Source organism: Rhagoletis zephyria, unplaced genomic scaffold (genome assembly GCF_001687245.7).
Source record: "Rhagoletis zephyria isolate East Lansing unplaced genomic scaffold, Rhagoletis_zephyria_1.1 Rzeph_scaffold_01975, whole genome shotgun sequence".
Lineage (NCBI taxonomy): Eukaryota > Metazoa > Arthropoda > Insecta > Diptera > Tephritidae > Rhagoletis > Rhagoletis zephyria.
Window position 1 is genome coordinate 12,762 of NW_016159059.1, and position 20,781 is coordinate 33,542.

The following is a 20,781-nucleotide window of genomic DNA, read 5'->3' on the forward strand; positions in this document are numbered from 1 at the left end:
AGCAAATGATCAAATGTCTAAAACCCAACGGACAAAGTAGTCATAAAATGCATAATGATTCTCAGCCTGCTGGCGGCTAAATGCTCCTTGACGGTTGTAAGCAACTCCATGGCCGACGACTTTCTAAGGAAAGGGACAAAAATATCCATGGTACATACATAGTTCTGCTCAAGATGTAGTCGTACCCTTAACTTCCTGCAAATACAAATTAAATACCGAACTAATCGAGGAGGTAAATACCAGCTGGGCCATGGATACCACCTTTCAGACTACCAGACAAACTTGTCCAAAAATTTATGTAAAGCAATATAAGGCTCCCAATCGGCTGGTACGCTCCTCTCTTAGATTAATAGTTGGCATAATAGATATGCTGATACTGCCTTATGGCACGAAAGAAAATATGTGGGATACCCCCTGCCGTTGGGAAAATAAATACATGGCTTCCCCCAGTGTTATCACAACGGGCTTTTTCAGCCCGCCTGCCCTTCGTGCTCTTACATGGTGCCATCCACTCTAACCTGGCCTAACCCTCGCTTAAACCGCACTTTTTTTTCTTTTGTTAGCAACGGTTGGAAGCCATTTGAAATATGTAAAAATTTATTGGAGCCGTTTGTGTATTTAGCAGGTTTGACTTTGATCGCCAAAAATCTCAAAAAGAATAGCAGGTGCGCCTAACAATATGCAATATCTTGTTAAGCACCCCTCATACTGCCCAATATGGCTGATTACATATTGAATATGTTCCTTTTTCATGTTGTATACTTTTAGGCTCCACTGCTAGAGAATGTGGCGACGAAAACATAGCACAGCGATTGTTCGAATTCCACTGCAGATCTTTAAGCCTGTTTAATTCTTTAAAAGTAGTAAGCTACGAAGACGGATTCGTGGATATAAGCTAGATTAATATAAAAATAATAGCAAATACCCCGGGAGGACATTGTCATGCCACGTATAAAAAATATCTTTGGTAATTCTGCGATTAAAGGATTTGGAACCTAACAGGTTTAAGATATTTTTTTTTTAATGGTAAAGAAGGATGTGAATGCTGTCACAGCATTCTTATTTACGTAAACCAGATGATCTCGGAAGTGGCATAGGCGCCAAATGTGAGTCCCTCTGTAGACAATATGAAAACACCTTTCAAAAGATATTTATCAATACTTTTCCTACATTTTAGCAAAAAAGATTTTACTGGAAAGAACTTTCACGATATCATATGAAGTAAAACTATATTTCGTTTTATGCGAGAAGTCAGAGTAACCGGTTTACGGAAATATTAACACACAACTTTGATTTGTAACCAAAATAAGCGAAAAGCCCAAGAAACAAAAGTGGGCAAAAGCAAAAGCATAAGAAGATGAAAAAGAGGAAGAAGCAGAGAACAAAGTAGTAAAACAGCAAATGAAAACAAGTAACAAGAAAATGAGTAAGAAAAGCGCAAAGTGTTCACTACGAGCGAATAATCAAGAAGACCACAAATCGAAGAACAACAACAAAGAAGGCAAGCAAGCAGCCAGTCGGCTAACCTGCAAAGCCAGCTAGAGTTCCAATATTCCAATGCGCGGTGATACTGAACCAGCAACAGCGAGGCAGCGGCGACAGACAATTGCTTGGCCAGTTAGCCAGCAAACCAGCACACCAGCTAGCCAACAAGACAAACGAAAGACTTCAATTTAGTTTGGCAAAGACAACGAACTCGAAAAGTGGTGTGCGCTAACGGTGAAAGGCGCTAACGTAAAACGACTGAGTGTTGAAGCATTTGAGCTGGTAAAGAAAACCAAAACCAAAATTTTGCTTAAAAGTAAACAAGTTAAAAGTAGACAAAGAAGTCGAGAAATAATCGCCAAATGCGGCTTAAACGTTGAAGGGAAACTTTGACGCGAAGTGAAGGGCCGGGCACAAGAAAAAATCCATACAAGAATATGCAGTGAATTGCAAAGTAAAGTGAGGTGAATTGAATTGAAGTGTATTGAGTTGAATTGAAAGTAAAAATTCCAATTTGATTTCAAATTCGATTACATATTACAATACAAGTGTAATTGTTGTAGTGGATGGAATTCGCAAGTGTGCAAAAATACAATTTCGCGGAGGCGATCAGCAGCATTGGAGCCACACTGCTCTTAGGTGTATGTACATATGCGTTTGTTTAGGTAAGGAGTGACGAAAGCGGCAACGACTTTGAAGCGAGGTGAGCGCTTGTGTAATATACATATATTTAATTAGTTGCTATGTATACGTGTTGCCTGTGTACAGAAGACTTTATTTGAAACAAAAGCAGCAAAGACAAATTAATAAAATACGAATCAAAAGCCAAGCGCACTAATACAGCCCCACAAATATATGTATGTAAGTTTATGAGATCTCAGTAATGCGCCATACACCAGGCCAGGCGAAAATGCTTGTAATTGTGCATGAAGAGGCAAAAGTGCGCTGCGCATGCGCAACTCATTACTTGCAAAAATAGAAAATATAAGTAAATTAAAGCGTTGGAAGCTAATTTTTTGAAAAAAAAATTATACATAAAAAGTTTTGCACAAGAAATAGTTTTTGAAATGAAAGTAAAAATGCTGCTTTTGTAGAAAATCTATTAGCGAACAGTGAAAATATAAGTTGCATACAAAAGCAAAATGAAAGAAAGCAAAAGCAAAAATACAAAAGCGACTACAATAAAAATATTTATTATGGCTGCGTTTATGTGTGCGTGTGTACCGTGTGCGAATGTGTGTATGAAAAGACACAAAAATTAATTATAAATTTGGAATTACCAAATCGTTACCAAACAACAATTTGGGTGAATGGATTTTTTTTTGCCGTACTTAGGTGCAAAAAGCGTTTACTGAGTAGCAGAATGATAAGGTATATTAGATATGTAAATAAGTATGCTTAATGGCGAATAAAAACCAAAATTGTATGCAAAATTGTTGGTTGCTAGCAACAAAATTATATTTAGCAACCAACTTTTGTGCACCTAACTGCTCTTTATCAGAATGTAACTTAAATGTTTTTTCTACGGAATTGGAAAAATGTCATTAGGGATCCTGAATCGCTGCCCTTTACTATATTCCTCGAACCACTTGTTGGAAATTCAGGAGGTGTATGAGTCAAATGGACCTCAGACTCGGATTCAGTGGGCCGAAATATATGTCGGTTGGTGGGTCTGGTTAAATGCACACACCACTTTTCCTGTTTGCCAGTATATTTATTCAAATTTGTTTTGTGTTACTAACTATGCCGCACTTTCTTTTTCGCATTAACCGCTGCCATATCTTTTCCGAACGTGATGAATGAAAGGCAGACAAATTTATTATAATTGTATTAGCGAATCGGGTGTGTATGTATGTAAATGTTAGCGATTTTTGTTTAAACAAATACGTTAGAAAAATGTTTGTGTGTATAAATTAAAAGAGTTTATACATGTACATATCGTCACCTGAAATGCGAAAAGACTTAACAACATCGTAATCGAAATGGAAAAATTCGTAACTAAAAATTTGTATTTTTTTCATTAAATGATGTGGGAGTTGTAATTCGATGAAATCCATCATATCAATCAAAAATTGAATTTGGAATTTTGTATTAGTTACGACTTTTTGAATTTCAGCGGCGATGTTTGTTACGTCTTTTTGGACTTCAGGTGACGAAATGTACATTAGACCGCACAGGAAAAAAATACATTCGCCCTACACGCCTGAGTCTGAAATATTTTTGGAAGGCAATTTGGAAAAAGAATTGCCGCCGTATAGTGATTAAGACCCATACATTTATTGGAGATGATTATAACAGTTTTAAAATTGTAATTACTTAAAAAATTCTCTAAAATTAGCTAGAAAATAATTATTCCTTAGATTATAAAAAGAAAGTACCCCGAAGTAACTTCGTTTCATTTTTATAAAAATATTTTGTGAGTCTTTTAGAAAACCCTGACAAAAATTTTCCTTTCTCTTTGCATTGTATTTTGTTGACAGCTACTAAATAATCTATTCGCATCAGCTGATGGACAAATAAAAAATAAAAAAATACAAAAGCGAAACGATGAATTTTCAAATTTTTAATATCCTACGAAACCTCCATGTTGTCCGAGGTCTCCGTGTATAATATTTTTTTGTTGCTATTATTTATTTCATGTAAATATCATGTTTCATATCAAAGTGGATAAGATCATTTTTCGCAGCGGTCGGTAAATTGGTATTGTTATTAATGCTGTAATTTTTGCTTAAGTAGTTTTAAAGGATCATATAATATTAATTTAACACACCACAAATCAGTTTTATTAGTTACCTATTTTTGTCCAGCTAAATCGCCACTTTTGTCTTGTGTGCGGTGGGTAAAACTGTTTAGCCTTCAATTTACTTAGTCCAGTAGGTATAAAGTTCCTCAAGAATTCTTTCTGTGCGGTTAGGGACCTTTTTTTTGAGGTTTTCGATACACTTATGTACTTGACGATTACTTGCAATTGCACTTTCAGCTAACTCTGTATTAGGAATGTTGAAATTTGCCTCAATAGCTGAATTCGGTGTTACTTCTGAAACAGATAATAAAATGTGAAGTAAAGATAATAGCTTTTTTACTAAACCACCTCTTTTAAAAGTAAATTACCTACATTACTTATGATTTCCAATGCTTGCCTTATTTTCGAAAAAAAAATTGGTTTGTTAGTTAAATGAGTCTTTACAAATAGAATTGCTGATAATTGCAGCTGGAATGGATTATATATTAATCCTAACTAGTATAAAAATAATTAGTCTATATAACAACGAAAAGGTCGGAAAATAAAAAGGGATATATTCCATTGAATTGAGCAATGCGCGGAGAAAAACTAATTTAATTAAAATAAATATTTGTGTATACTGGACGGAAAATCAAATTATGATAAACACTAAATGTTCCGTTAGAGTGATGTTCGCTTCAGAGTTCTGTCTACTTGAAACAAGTATGTATGTTTAGATTTTTGAATGTAGGTATTCAATCCCGTGATTTTACTGGCTTAGTTTTTAAACTTGAAATCATATTTGCTGCCAAATCTTGTAAAACCGAACGGAGGGTGTTGTATTAGTAATAAATATAAAAAACGACTAAATCTGACCATCACCAATATAATTTGTTACGCCGAAATCAAACTGTGCGACGTTCAGACAATTTTTATTTTTATACCTTTCATGAGCATGAAATGGTATTATAACTTTGGTCCGATGTTTGTAAGTACCAGAACAAAAAGAGATAGACCCATGAAAATGTATACTTATATGATCAGAACGTCGAGCTGAGTTGATTTAGCCATGTCCGTCTGTCCGTCTGTCCGTCTGTCTGTCTGTTTGTATGCAATCTAGTCTCTCAGTTTTCGAGATATCCGGATCAAATTTGGTAGGTGGGTGTATTTTTATAATGTATTAATCATTTGTCGGAACCGGAAGAATCTATAACATATAGCTCCCAGCTCCCATACAACTGATTGTTCAGATATGAGATTTTTCATTATAACTTCTCCATTTATGCAGCTACGAACATGAAATTTTGCAATACTTGCACCCATTATCAACAGAATACTTACAGTGAAAATTACAAAGATCGGGTCACTATAACCTATAGCTCCCATACAACTGATTGTTCAGATATGAAATTTTTCGTTATAACTCCTCCATTTATATAGCTAGGAACATGAAATTTCGCGCTGTTTTCACTCATTATCAACAGAAGACTTACAGCGAAAATAACAAAGATCGGGTCACTATAACCTGCAGCCCCCATACAACTGATTGTTCAGATATGAGGTCTTTTATCATAACTCCTCCATTTATGCAGCTAGGAACATGAAATTTCGCACCATTTTCACTCATTATTAACAGAATACTTACAGTGAAAATAACAAGGATCGGATGACTACAACATATATCTTCCATACATCTGATTGTTCAGATATGGGATTTTACTGTAAAACTCCTTTATTTGAACAGCTAAAACCGATAAATTTCGTAAGATATTTTATAAATAATAATACAAAGTCTACTGAGAAAATCGTCAAAATCTATGCTGTATAAGCTTTATCTCCTATAGCACTGATTGTTAAGATACCAGTTTTTGCCATATATCTCCTTTATGTACGAAACTAAACCCAATAAATTGTGTTACCGGTTTACATACCGATCACATAGCGGTGAAAATCACTTAGATTGGTGTCATATAAAGTATATCTTCCATACCTCTGATTGTTTAGATGCGATTTTTTATATAAGTATGTAACTCCTCTATCGATGTATGCAGATGTATTCAAAAGCAGTAATCTGTCAAAGTAAAATTTGCAGATGTTCATGAAGGGTATGAAGCCTTCGGCATAGCCGAAGACAGCGCTGCTCTTACTTGTTTTAATTTAACAACCTCAAGTACCTACCACCCTAAAGAGCCAATTATTATGTATGTATGTAATACATACATAGGTGTCGCCGAGAAATGTAAAAAGGCAATCTTTATGATCCGGCAAAAAAAAAAGCATTTTCGAAATTGCCTGGCGAAAATACTTTTGGCTCAGGGGTGTACGATGAATGTGTTTTTTGTTTGTTTGTTTGCTTGAAAGTNTCGGCATAGCCGAAGACAGCGCTGCTCTTACTTGTTTTAATTTAACAACCTCAAGTACCTACCACCCTAAAGAGCCAATTATTATGTATGTATGTAATACATACATAGGTGTCGCCGAGAAATGTAAAAAGGCAATCTTTATGATCCGGCAAAAAAAAAGCATTTTCGAAATTGCCTGGCGAAAATACTTTTGGCTCAGGGGTGTACGATGAATGTGTTTTTTGTTTGTTTGTTTTCTTGAAAGGTGGTACGGTCTAATGTACACATGTACACACATACCTATTACATGCACGTGAATATATGCACATCTTTGATTAATGTGAAAGTTACCATCAGCTTATTTGCTACCGTTAGAGACCATAGCCGAAGCACTTTTGCTTGCTCATGATTACATACATGAGTATGTATAGCGCATTTTTCGCTTTCGACCGCATTGCTTTTGTAGATGATACCGTTAATACAACAGCAAATTCAACAATTGCTTTAGAAACACTTTTAGTTTTTAGCTCTTTTGAGTCAAAAGAATAAGCGAAAAAAAATATTTTCTTCAATCTCGACTTTTATAAATACCTACACTTAAAATTCAACAAATCTATTTGGTTTGCCTGACTTTTTGCAGCTCTTCCAACTTTTCATAACTTGTTTCTTTTCATCGTTCGTCTAATTCGAGCATTCGTGTGAATTCGCATAGATTTTCGTAGGCTAATAAAATTAATTAAGTGAAACAAAAAGAAGCAAAAAGTAAAACAAAGAGCGAACATAGCGAAAAAGCTAATGCAAAGAAGTTGTCAATTTAGATTTGGCCAGCCAAATGGCTGCAGTATTTTTTTTTTATAAAAAAAAAAACCAGTTTCCGAAGCGAGTTAAATTCATGTTTATTTCTTAGCATAAAAATTCCGGTAATGTAAATTAAGTTTTTATAACTATACATACATACATACATAAAGGTTAAAACCTAAATGCGTAAGCACGAAATTAGGCTTTTTTTAACTATGATAGATTTTGTTAAATAAATATGGTTAAACCTTTCAATTGTTTGAGGTTTTTTGTATTCATGAAAACAAAAGACAAGGTGCATGGTTCACATTTGCACTCAAAAAGATCTTTTATTAAATAACTAGCTATTACTTTGTAAGCTTACATTTACAGTGAAACCCCGATATAACGAAGTTGAAAGGGTTGGGGAAAATGCTCCGTTATATGCATATTTAGATAGTTTCGTTTTATGTACATATTTATTAAATATAAAAGACTCGATGCGAATAAAAATTAATTTTTTTTTTAATTCGTTTTAAGTATAGTATCTTTATAACGGAGCTCTAACTGTCAATATAATCCGAATTCGCTATGCAGAGGCTAATGAGTTGACACTTCGTTATATAGAGGCTTTTGCTAACGGCACTTTAACGTCAATATATTTCGAAGCTTTTCATGCTCAAAATTACTTCGTTATATTTAGTCACAACCTGTGCCGCATTTTTTTATGAAAAATTTAGCAAAAACTAATTTTTGACAAGAGCTTAGCACATGTTTTGTTTTTTAGTTTTATCAAGGTTCCATATATTGAGATCTAACTGTTTTTAACAATTCTTCTTATCTTGCCTTACAATTTAAGTCCATAAGCTGTGTGTTAATATCGGAGCAATAATGCTTATTTCCATATGAACTAAACTTCAACGGGTCCTTGAGAATGAATCGGACAAACCAGCATTAATTGCTGAGATGTCTCTCGGGAAATACTTACCAATAACTTTGTGACTGTGTGTGAAGCAGCCGTGTTCACCCAACGCAGGAGAGAGGGACACTTAGGCATGTGCACCTAGAAGTAGAACCAGTTAGCTAGGTTCAGAAAGCTTCAAAAACCAGAATGCACCTTCTTTTATGGCCGCGAGTTCAGCTTGGAAGATACTGCAGTGGTCTGGTAGCCTAAAGCAGAGGTCTAATGAGAAGTCCTTCGAGTTCATCAAACTATTCTCGTGCAGATAGCTGTTGAATTATCTTGGATGCCCCAAACCGCGTCCTCCTCCCAGTCCTTCCTCGAAGGTATACGAGTGAATAACTTGGGTGTTGGGTAATCTTGGGACCTAAACGTATCGGCGTAGTAGGTTAGAATGTTGGTGTGACCGAATCTGATGTCTTTCCATTTTGACAGTGCAATTATTCTTACTGGATTTCAGCTCGCCTGTAACTTTCCAAAAAGGTTTACGGGTAGGAAGCTTAGAAGTGTTTCCGTGGCTTTGGAGGGTGGGGATGAAAGTGCACCTTTGATTAGGATGCACGCCGCTCTTTGAGCCTTGGTAAGTTAAGAATTAGTGAGCGACTGTCCACCAGTCTGCCGCTCATTAACAGAGAATATGTTCTGCAGTATTATCGTCCTCAAGGCAGAGTCGGCATACCGACTCCATGATCTGATTACAAATATACAGTGCATGTGAAATCGCAGTCGATTTTAACCAGTTATATACACAGAATCGCGATATCGTTTCTATTTTCTAAAAATTTCCTCTCTGTTGAAAGAGTAGCCAAAGAGCATGGCCTGGCCTTAGCCGCCTATCGATCTCGAGTATCTACTGCGTTAAGAGTGTACCAATTCAATAATTGTTGCTATCAAAGAGGACCAACTGGGATCACATAATTTTCAGGTCTCAAAAAACAGTTGGCAACTCGGCGGCAACATCGTTGCCTTCAATTATACAATGGCCTGGTACCCAGCACCGTGTTTTTGGCTGCCACCTTTGTAGCGTATCAAAGCAGACTTGGGTCTTATCAGCCTGTTAGAAAGAGCCCGGATGGCTGCTTATTGTTCCTCCTAATGCCTGTTATAGTTATGTACTAGAGTGGTATGATATCTATCAAACTGAATAAAAGTATACTTAGCTGGTTCTTTCACGAAAGAATGCAGCTTGTCGTGCCATACCTTACCAATTCGTCAGCTCTGCAATTACCTTTAGTATGGCGAAGTCCAAGAACCCATATGAGCTGTATTCAATAATGCTGGGCCATCTTGCATTATCTGTCCAGATTTTTATATTTATTCGCATAAATACGGCTTTGCGAGTAGGCTCATAAAAAGTCAAGTCTGAGGATCTTGGTGCACAAATTACATCGCTTCGACAACAAATTTCGGTTCTGGGAATTGCAATAAAACGTATCCATAACACTCTGATAGGTTGCTTTAATTACCTGTTGAAACTGAACCTTGCGCGGATGGAAGTGTAAGGCCAAATGTAAAATGACCCAAATAATATAAGGGCTCTATATATAAAAGTCCCAGTCGGGGTTTCTATTATATATACCGAAAATTTGGCCTGTTCTTTGAATTCACCATGTGGTTGCAGTAGTGTACACCAAAAATTAACCCCTGTAAAAAATTTGTTCTAGGCTAAGCTTGGGTCGCTGAACACGTTTTCGAAAAACGTGTTTTTGTACTTTTCGCAGTTATTTTTCAATATATTTAAAAAAATCATCGAATCGACCTTCCGAAAAGGTAAAGCTCCATTTACATGGGGCAGTGCGATTATTCGATTACTCGAGCAAGTTGGTTAATCAATTATTCGGTTAATCAATTACTCGAGTAATGAAAATTTTGATTACTCAAAACGATGGTTAATCGAGTTACTTGAAATATGATTACTCAAAAAAAATAATTTTGCTCGTTAAAAGAGTTTGCTTTGGGAAATTTTTATTTTCTTTTTTACATTCTGTATATGAAAAAAATTTTTTGTTTTAATTTTTGAAAACAGAAACGTTGTTTTCAAAGTATCAAGGAACTTTAGCTACTTTATACATATGTAAAGAGTTGAAATGTTGATTACTCATTTTACTCGAAATGTTGATTAATCATAAAGCAAATTACTCAAATATTTTTTTTTTTTGTTTAATCAAAAATCTTGCTTGATTACTCGAGTAACTGAACTTTTGACTAATCATAATTTCTAATTAATCGAATAACTGAGTTATTTACTTTATGACTAATTAAAATTTTGAGTAATCAATTAATCGCACAGCCCTAATATATAGCTTTTGCTGGTGTATATAAAAATTACACTGGTTCACAGCAAAAATGTTCTATGTATGCCACTATCCAATTCCCATGTAGAATTCCTCGGTGATTCTGAAAATCGAGATAGTTTTTTTTTTCTATGGATAACTTTTCGAGATATATGCAATTTTCAGCTTTAAAAAATAGTGGTTTCACTTAATCAAGTATATCTTATGAACCAATTGATTAATCTTAATACTAGACATGCAGGAAATGTAAGAAAATAAAATTCTCCATAAACCGTCATATATCACTTTTCGATAGGCCTGATACTTTCTGAGAAATTAATTAATCATTTCTGACACCTATGGTTTTCGATGCAAACACTCTACATACTCAGGTGTACGTGGCGTATGAGTAATATTCTCTTCTGCTGATACTTCATAAAAAAATCCTTGCGCATTTCCATTTGACCAATCATTATTTTGTTATTTATATATCGATTTTCTTCATTGGTAGCTTAGTTTCTTTCACTTACTTACACAGAAACTGTTATTATTTTACTTTTTTCCCTGCAAAAGTTTAAGTTTTTTGCATTTTTCCATCAAAAAAAATCCAAAAAATCTGGAATGATTAAAAAATTTCTCAGAAACTATCAGCGCTATCGAAAAGAAATCTATATACGGTTTATGGTGAATTTAATTTTCTATCATTTGCCGTACCGTATTACGATTACTTAATTGATTCGTAAGATATACCTGATTAATTGGGACTCCTCTTTTTTTTAAGCTGAATAACGGTAAATTGCAAATATCTCCAAAACATATCCATACAAAAAATTAACTCGATTTTCGGAATCAGCGAGTGATTTTACATACAAATTGGATAGTGGCGTCTGGAGAACAAAATCAAAATTAAAATTTGTAATCCAGAGTTATTAGTGTTACTAGCAGTTGAAGTCGAAAAAAAAGTGAAATTTTCGATCTTTTATTGATTATTTTTGATTACGAAAATGTATTTAATTTTGTTTTTTTTTGTTAGTTGATATAAAAGATAAATGATTATAGTAAATTTTGAGTCTAAGCCCATCAAAACTTGATAAGGAATGCAGATGTTATGGAGCACTGAGTAAAAATTGTAACCCGAAATTGTGCCCGAAAACTACCCCCGTATACCTGCCAATGCTAGTAACGCTAACAATTTTTATTTAAATCTGCAGAAGTTATATATTATAACGGCACCGTCGGCCACTGTGGTGTAGTGGTAAGCAGTGCGCGCTTTCATTCACCAGCACCTGGGCTCAAGCCCTGGTCAAAGCAACATCGCAAAAAATTTAGAAAAAAGGTTTTTTCTTAACAGCGGTCGTCCCTCGGCAGGCAATGGCAAACCTCCGAATGTATTTCTGCCATGAAAAACAGCTTCTCATAAAAATACAATCGCCGTTCGGAGTCGGCGTAAAACTGTAGGTCCCTCCGCTTTGTGTGACAATATCAAGGCGTACGCCACAATTGGAGGATAAGCTCGGCCAAACACTAACATATGTGTAAGCGCCAATCTATTATTGTTATTATTAAATACCTTACGTCGATTTGATGGATTTTTCCTGAGATATTGACGAATAACTGCGAAAAGTACCAAAAAACACTTTTCGGTAAAATCTCGAAAACGCTTTTTTGGAAAAGAAAGAGACCGAAGATTAGCTTAGGAAATATTTTTTTTTTCGACTAGTGTTATAGTTGCATATTGCCTCTCTCGTCCTCTTCAGGTTCGCTGTGGTCGAGATAGTAGATTGTGAGGTTAAGGACTCAAAGATCCGAAATTATTCATGGAATTTGTAAAACTCTACTACATGTTATCGTGTGAGGTTCTTACTATAAACGTCAACGAAAGTACTGTATATTGGTAAATATTCAATTCAATTACGGGCATATTAAAATGACCGCGTTCGTACTGAAAAAGCATCCGTAAAGTGAATAATCAAGTCAAAAACTAAAAAAAAATTTAATTTGCATGTTGCCTGCAGTGGAATTCGAACCCGACCATCTCCGGATATCAACAACTTGTGGCAAGCATCTTTGCGCACTCAGCTACACCCAGGCATATAAATTTGCTTTCAAATGTTGAATATCCATCAACACCACAGCACGCGTGTGTGTTGTCAGCGCTCTCAGAGCGGCACTCTGCACGCTTGGGGTGCGTATGTATGTACACTTACATATACATACTCAGATGTGAACAGTCAAATACATATAGTAGGAAAATATTATTTTTAAATACGAACATTTTTAAACGATAATCAAATATAAAATATTCATTTCTGCTATGCATTATTTCCCTCAGTGTGATATAACTAGCCACCGTGGTCGACTCGTAGGACAAAAGCTCGATCATCGGTGCAAGCAACATACAATTTTTTATTTTTTTTTAATATAGCGATCGCTTCTTTGCAGACAATGGCAAGCCTCTGAAAGTTATTCTTTTCATAAAAACCATCTGTCATTCAGCCTCCAAAGTACAGAAAAAAAACAATAATGCAACTGTCATTCATACAACCTACTACAGTCGTTGCATCTTGTGCCTCAGATTGGTTTAAAGTGAAAATCAGAAATGAAAAAAACAAAATAAAAGCACAAAATTCAAGACTCAAAAAGCACAAACAAACTTGAAATGTATCCATTACCAATTGCCAAATTAGGCAAACATAAGTTCCTATAAGTACTTCCACAGCACGACAAATGTAATAACAATACAACTACATAGAAACAGTAAAAAAAAACTCCTTAGCGTCTTTTTGCTCGCCAGGCGGGAGAGTTTCGCATGCTAATATAGAGAATATAGTGGTCTGAACAGTTAGACAACCCAATTCCATTGCGGCGAGTATTTTAAGTGTTGTCAAATCTGATGAGTACTCACGGCCTGACTAACCGTATAGCGCACTAAGTGAGTCGCACTTACATACCTATAGTTAAATTGTTCTATCAGCCAATGAACCAGACAGCCACGCAGACGTTCATATACTTGATGGAGGAGGGCGGGAGTGAAGCGAGGTACATCCAAGCAAATATACTTGTACCCAGTATGCAAGTGCGATTGCGCGTACGCTTTTCTTAGTAAATAAACAAATGAATAAATGTCAGCATTTACATATACAGTATTGGCCAATACAATAGCACCGCCATTTCAAAGTGATATTGTTTGCCACTCATGTTTATTTATTTATTTTTAAGAATTTTCAATTAAAATACAGTTCATTCTCTCAAAAAACTCACATAAACTCAAGTTTAAAACTTTTTAAAAGACCGCAAAAAAGTGCAACAAATTTTCACCCAAATTTCAAACTTTTTTCTCAGAAGCGGTAGAATTTTTTTGAATACACAGTTTTATAGCCCATTCAATTTTAGTCTAATAATGTGCAAGTTTCAAGTGGCTAAAAATTACCGTTGATTTTTAGAATTTTTTTCGCCGAGGATGTTGCGGGTTTCTGCCATATAAAAATAAATTGTGTTTAGTCGTTATATGGAAGCAAATGAAACAAAAAAATTCTAAAAAATCAACGGTAATCTTTAGCGCCTCGAAACTTGCACATTATTAGACAAAATTGAATGCGCTATAAAACTGTGTACTCAAAAAAATTCTAGAGCTTCTGAGAAAAAAGTTTGAAATTTAAGGGAAAGTTTGTTGCACTTTTTTGCGGTCTTTTAAAAAGTTTAAAACATTGGTTTATATGGGTTTTGTTAGAGAATGAACTGTTTTTAATTGAAAATTCTTAAAAACAAATAATTAAACATAAGTGGCAAACAATATCGCTTTGAAAGGGGGTGCTATAGATATGTCCAATACTGTATATACAAGGAAAGGGGGTAGTAAAGTAACGGGCGGCAATAAAATAGTACGATTGTGTACTACTCGCATAATTCGGTATGCTAGGCAGGCTTCATGAGAACCGCAAAACAATGCACCGCGGCAAATTTCGGCTAAGTACAATAAATAAGAATAAGCGCACAAAAAAAAAAACGATAAAGAGAAGTAAAAGAGCAAGTGTAGCATTGGAATGCAGGCAAATGTGGCCGAAACAAAATTAAGAGAATGGGTCTTGTATAATTGAATGCAATAAAGTATCGAAAACAATATTCAAAGTTTCTTTTGTCTAGCAAACGTATTGACTTAATACATAAAACCTTTCCTACCAATTAATAATACGAGTAGGTTTAAAGGTTACCACCTTATTGAGGAAAAAAGTCGTATTTCTGTATTCAATATATTGTCAACTCAAACATACACACTTCCGGCTTTGCTCCACTTTGGCTTTGCTATACACCTGGTAGAGAATACTTCAACGCGCCTACAAGATCACCTAGATTTAAAACTTGAAGCTTTCGCCTCGATGACAAAAAAAGAGAAAGTTCATTCGCTATTGGGCAGGATTAATTTGAAGTTCATGGACTAGAAGACATAGATTATTTACGTCTGCCTGGAGTTAAATGGAGGTTATAGAGCAGGGATGGGAAAGCTTGAAGCTAATAAGAGTGGCTGAGAGTTGAAGAGTGTCAAAACTCTCTTTGACGACCTTCGAAGTGATTGTCTTATTGGAGAGAGCCTGCACGTTTGTCGCTCTGAACCGTCACCTTTAGTGTATTTCCACCTAGACCCGCCTGGGTGCCATTGTACATATCTGGCGTACAGGTGAGGGAGCTTAATCGCTTAGATTTTTACTTTAATCGTCCTGCCAAAGCAGAGTTATATTAGAAGTATCGTCTGATATTTATGGTTGCAATGGTCTCGAGACTGCTGCTGCTGAAACGAAAATATAGAAAAGAGTCCAACTTAGAGTCGTGGTTGAACAAGTTTTCATTTTACTGGTGATCGAGAGCGAACGAAACCTACTTTTGGGGTTTATTTAAATGATAGTTGTTTATAATGTTTTGGGCATTAAACTAATAAATTTTTATCTAGGTGGAAGTTCCAACTCCAGCCTCTTATCAAGGATTACACCAACATGTTTGAAGTCATCCGAGCACTCAAGTACCTTCTCTCTCAAGATCGTGAATATCTTCAATAAAATATGAAAAGAGCTAGGGCTCGAAAAAATAAGTTTAAAAAACTGCAATTTTCCAACCAAGCAACCACCTACGGCTCAAATAGCCACATTTGATTGGAGTTGATCCGGAGTGGTGAAAGAAAACCAGGCAAAGCACCTTTTGACATCACACAATGAGTCTTCGGATGGATGCAATAAGTACATGGATTGACTCCATTCTGGAGTGCGGAGTAATCAACGCTGTTTTAGGCACAGGACTAATGAGTAGAAAAAAACCACCAGAGACACTGCCCAGAAATGCGTACTATTCCTTTTCTCCCTTCTTTCGGTTGTAGGTGAAATTCTGATAATTTTAGTCACAGGCAAATTCCTTCCAAGATAACTTCTGGAAGGAACACTTGGTGAAATCTCTAAGTCGATATAACAGTTTAGGGCCTTGGTACACTCGAAAATGAGCATTTTTAAGCAATGATTACCATCGACGTATATCACCTATGGTAAATACACCACCGTCATCAGACCAATTTTAACACATAATGCCCTAGTCTTGTGGGAAGCTCTATGCAATGGAAACAACAAGAATATAAATAATTGGGAAAGTGCAAAGGCTCACATGCCTCTCCATATCGGAAGTGGTGTGGTTGGAAAGGCTACCCTCAGACTTAGGGAATGCAATCGTTTATAAACCAACCATCTTTAGACCCGCGGCGATACTAGGTGAAATAAAAAGAGGTCTGACTAACAAAATAGAGATTGACTTAGAAGCCTGCACTGACTACATTACGTCGGTTTGGGGGATGGGCAGATAAATAAAAGCAAAGACGTCTACGTACAGATTGGTAGGATTAAATTTCTACGCATGGTATGAATAATGGACGAAAATCCGTATAGAACAATCCTAGGGGGGTGAGAGCATTAAAATTCCGACTTTACTTTTTTTGGACCATCCTAATATTCACACATAGTATTGAAACTTTTATTAAAAATATTCAGTAAAAGTAAGGAGCTTATATCCACACTTATGCCACACACAAAGATGAACATTTATCCGTCACATTCCAAAGCTTTTATTTGAAATTTCTTTTCACCTGCAACCGATATGAGGGCAGCCAACCAACAGTGGCCACGGAAATACAAGACATTGGAATGCATACAACACGCCAACAAGTAAAGCATCCGGTGTCGAATTGCATACAACGCACCATCTTTGCAAAATTCCTTTGTTAAAAAAAAAAAATGCGCATAGCTCAGTGTAATGAGCTGGCTATCCGTCCGTTCATCCATCTACGTCTCCTCTGATATGCTTCAATTCGGATTACCTTGGCATACCAGCGGCAGCGAGGGCAGTACACAGCAGCATTCAAGTTCCCCATTATTGTTTGCTGCTGCAGCTGATGTCTCGCAATCCAGATTTTTAAGTGATAGTAAAAGATTTGTTCGGATTGCATCGCTTCATCGCGGGTTTATCCAATGTTAGTCGCTCAGCCATTCATTTTTGTACGCTTAATTAGCAGAGTCACCTTCATTTAACGGTGTCTGCCATTAATTCTTCTTTTACTACTCAACGTTAGTAAGGATGAGTCACAATGCGATGTTAATAATTCTTTATTCCTACATACAAGTTTATGCCAATATGTATGGCTTGTATGATTGGCTGGTTTCGATAGTGATGAACCATAGCTTTGGCTCGTCCTCAGCTTGTACCAATGACCTTCTGCGTCACTTGAATGCATAGGTATGTATGCTTGTATGTATACCGAATTACTTAAGTAATTTTGTATATTACCGTGAAATTGAATTTTTGCCACTATGACGCATAAAGCGGTATTCAATTGGTAATGCGAATATTTTCTGAAATTACTTTTAAGTTTTTTGTAATGTCGTGTTTTTTCCCTTTCACATTGGGGTCTTTTTTGGAAATTATAAGCGTGTTTATTGAAATTTAATCAATACAAAGGAAATAATTTTGGTCCATTGTTCCAAGTATCTGCCATTCGAAGAGCTGTTGAAGATAACTTAAACATGTAAGTAATTACATATTAACATATACATATATGTATGTTTGTGCGTAAATGACTAAGCGGTATCTTATCCAGTACTGCAATCGTTTGAAAATCCTTTCCATTCCTTTGCCTTTCTTGTAAGCTCGTTCTTCTTCTTCTTGTGAATTCCCTTCAGTTGATTCGTGAATGATATGTACGTTATATTAAAGTGACTGTCATCATAACTATACATAGTTCTTAGACGATCACAAACGATGCCTGGTGGCGTGGTAAAACCGCTGTGGTCATAACGGCCGCATATCTTGACATACAATCAGTTAGAAAGTTATATGAAACGTTTGTTAGTCGCAGATACTGCGTTAAATTTAAGTCAGACAGATCTTAGAAAAAGCCTTTATGTACACAACTTCATATTAGGGCCTCTGCCAATTGATATAAAAGTACTCTGGATTGTCAATTTTTGACAGCTATGAGGTGAATAAAAATTGTTTCTCCGGCGGGAGAAAACAAGCCTTAGCTTTATTTCTTTGCAGATAATTATCACTAGTTTCTGCTAGAAAGCGTTTCTTAACCCAAAAAACTAAGAATGAAAAAAATATGGGCGAGACACCGCCCACTTATGTGGTCACTTATGACCAAGATGAAAAGGTGAAAAAACTATATTTAATACTTGCGCCGAGTATTCAATGTTCGGCGTCGAACCAACTTAACATTTTTTACTTGTTGTGCACAGGGAGCGTAACAGTTAGAACTATTATTAAAAAAAATCGCTCCTTAACAATTATTTTTTGACTTTTATTTAAATTCTCCATAAATAACTGTTATTTTTAACTTTTTCTTTATAAATACAAAATACCAACTATTTTTAATTTTTGTCTAAATCATCTGCAAATTACAGTTATTTTTGATTTTTAAATTATATGTCTTAGATAACGGTTATCGAAGACTTTTATTTATAAAAGTCATAAATAAATATCAGTCACTGATCTTTATTTTTCAAATCATACTTATAAAAGTCAGTTGTATAAGTCGTAGTAAACTTTTGTTTCCCAACACCTTTTTAACTGCGAAAAATGTTAATGACTTTTATACGAATGATTTAAAAAGTAAAAGTCGGTGACCGATTTATATCGATGACTTTTAAAAGTAAAAGTCATTGAATGATTTTTATTGATGACTTTGTAAATAAACGTCTCAATAACTAAGACTTATAATATAAAATTTTGCATAAAAATTGCAAATAAAAATTTATTTTCAAATTTTAGTCTCGGTGAAAAAGGAATCGATGGGTATGTATCACTTAGTTGTAGAACATTTCCTTCATAGTGAAACTTTCCATGACAGTTTTCATCAGTAACTGTTATGTTCGGTCACTGGTTATTTTCAAAAAATATTTTAAGACATTAATTTTCACATATAGACCTTTGAATATCTGCCAAAACATATTTGAAATTCTACTACTTAATTTTTACTGGCCCGTTTCAGAAAGTTTGACTCTGTACAATATGTTTATTTACATATGTATATATGTATGCATAATAAGTAAATTTAACTGATGAAAACATTAATTTCTTTTAAATTCGATGTTTAAATAAACTTTATAGTTGTTTCATTTTAATTTTGAGCCCTTCTGCTATATTATACATACAGCATTCAGTTTAGATCTATGTATGTATGTACCTGTTTTTACGCAACTCATCTTACTTTATTCCCACAATTAGTTCTACCTGGAATACTTAGTATCGATCTATTACCTCTTTAAAAATGCCAGCGAATCATTTACATATATATTTGAACCCGGAAATGCTTTCTTAATTTTTGTACATTAAACAAGCAAAGTGGCTCCTCTAGATAGCGTTCAAAAGAATAAGCACTTACGAATTCATAATTATGAAAATAACTAAAAGACTTTGGCACTTTAAAGCGGCCCTTGTTGCAAATATTTGCATTTATTTGGTTTAAAGCTTTTGCTTGCAAAAAGAAAATTAATAAATTCTAACAATCAGTACACACCTCCGCAATTCAGTGATTTCTCGAGAGAGCGGTGAATAATTGTCTTCTTGTATAAGTGTTTACCTACCTACTTAAAGATATAAAATTCCATAAGCAACAAAACAAAAACAAAATTTACTGCATATACACGGCTAAAAAAATACACTCAGCAATGACAGTGCGAAAAGTAATGACCAGTTCGCGTTGCACAGTGGTGGTCAGTTAATTAGCACACCCATACTTGATCGGTTAAATGTGGCCATTTTTTTTAAATACAAATCAAATTTTTTTCATAATGTTACAGTTAATTTCCATCAACTCTTAACTGCAGTTTATACCTATTGGATACAGGAGATTACCAAAAATTAAGATACAAGTAAACTTTGCCGATCACGCGATGCTAAAATTTTTGGCATTTGCCTGAGCCTTGGTGGAAATAGGTTATAAGGTGAGGTAAGGTTGGGTTTAAAAAAAAATGCTTCGGGCTCACAGCAGAGTTCCTCAAGTGGATGATGTCTATTCCCGAAAGTTCATCGATGGTATGAAAAAAGCCAGACTCAATGTGCGTGTACCGTAATCGCACGAAACTGGGCAGATCAACTTGATTGGCTTAAAATCAGATAATAACTATTTAAGACTCCTAACAGGAACGAGAGATGACTTTTCTTTAGTTCCACGAACCTCCTAGACCGGCACCGGTCTACCTGTGGGCAAAAGCACCTAACCGCTTTACATTTCACAGTTTTCACCCAGCTAAGCTGACTAAAAGGCCATCTATCCAGACCATACCATATGTCGTTAGTAGAGCCCCTAAAATCTCCTTATTTGTGGACAATTCCTCAAGGCCTTCTTAGCCAACCCACCAAGCAATTTCCTGCGATATCGCTGTTACTTGAACCCCGTTCAAGCGTGATAACTAAGTGATCTTACATAATCGTTCAGTTATTTCCTGACCTTTTTCGTAGGTATTACCGAAGATCCAAGAACCCTAATCTATTTATAAAATTACTATACATGTACTTTGTACTTCCTCCTGCTGTTTAACCATAGTGGACTTGTATATGTATCTAGAACACTTCACCGCACAAGGTTACCATACAAGATGTTCCAGCGTTTGCCAATGGGGCCTCTATAGCAATAAATGCTACCGACTCAGAGAGATTTGATTAAAATCCGCTCTTTAAGGGAATTTAAGA

General features: G+C 35.4%; 1 protein-coding gene across 1 annotated transcript in view; it reads left to right on the forward strand.

Annotated features, from left to right (window-relative positions):
* The first annotated feature begins 1,314 nt into the window (after positions 1 to 1,314).
* The window catches only part of LOC108365722 (uncharacterized), an 84,166-nt gene continuing 64,699 nt past the window's right edge, over positions 1,315 to 20,781 (forward strand). The window contains exon 1 of the mRNA XM_017619854.1: positions 1,315 to 2,188. The gene's annotated coding sequence lies outside the window, so the exon portion shown is untranslated. The remainder of the gene's footprint in view (positions 2,189 to 20,781) is intronic.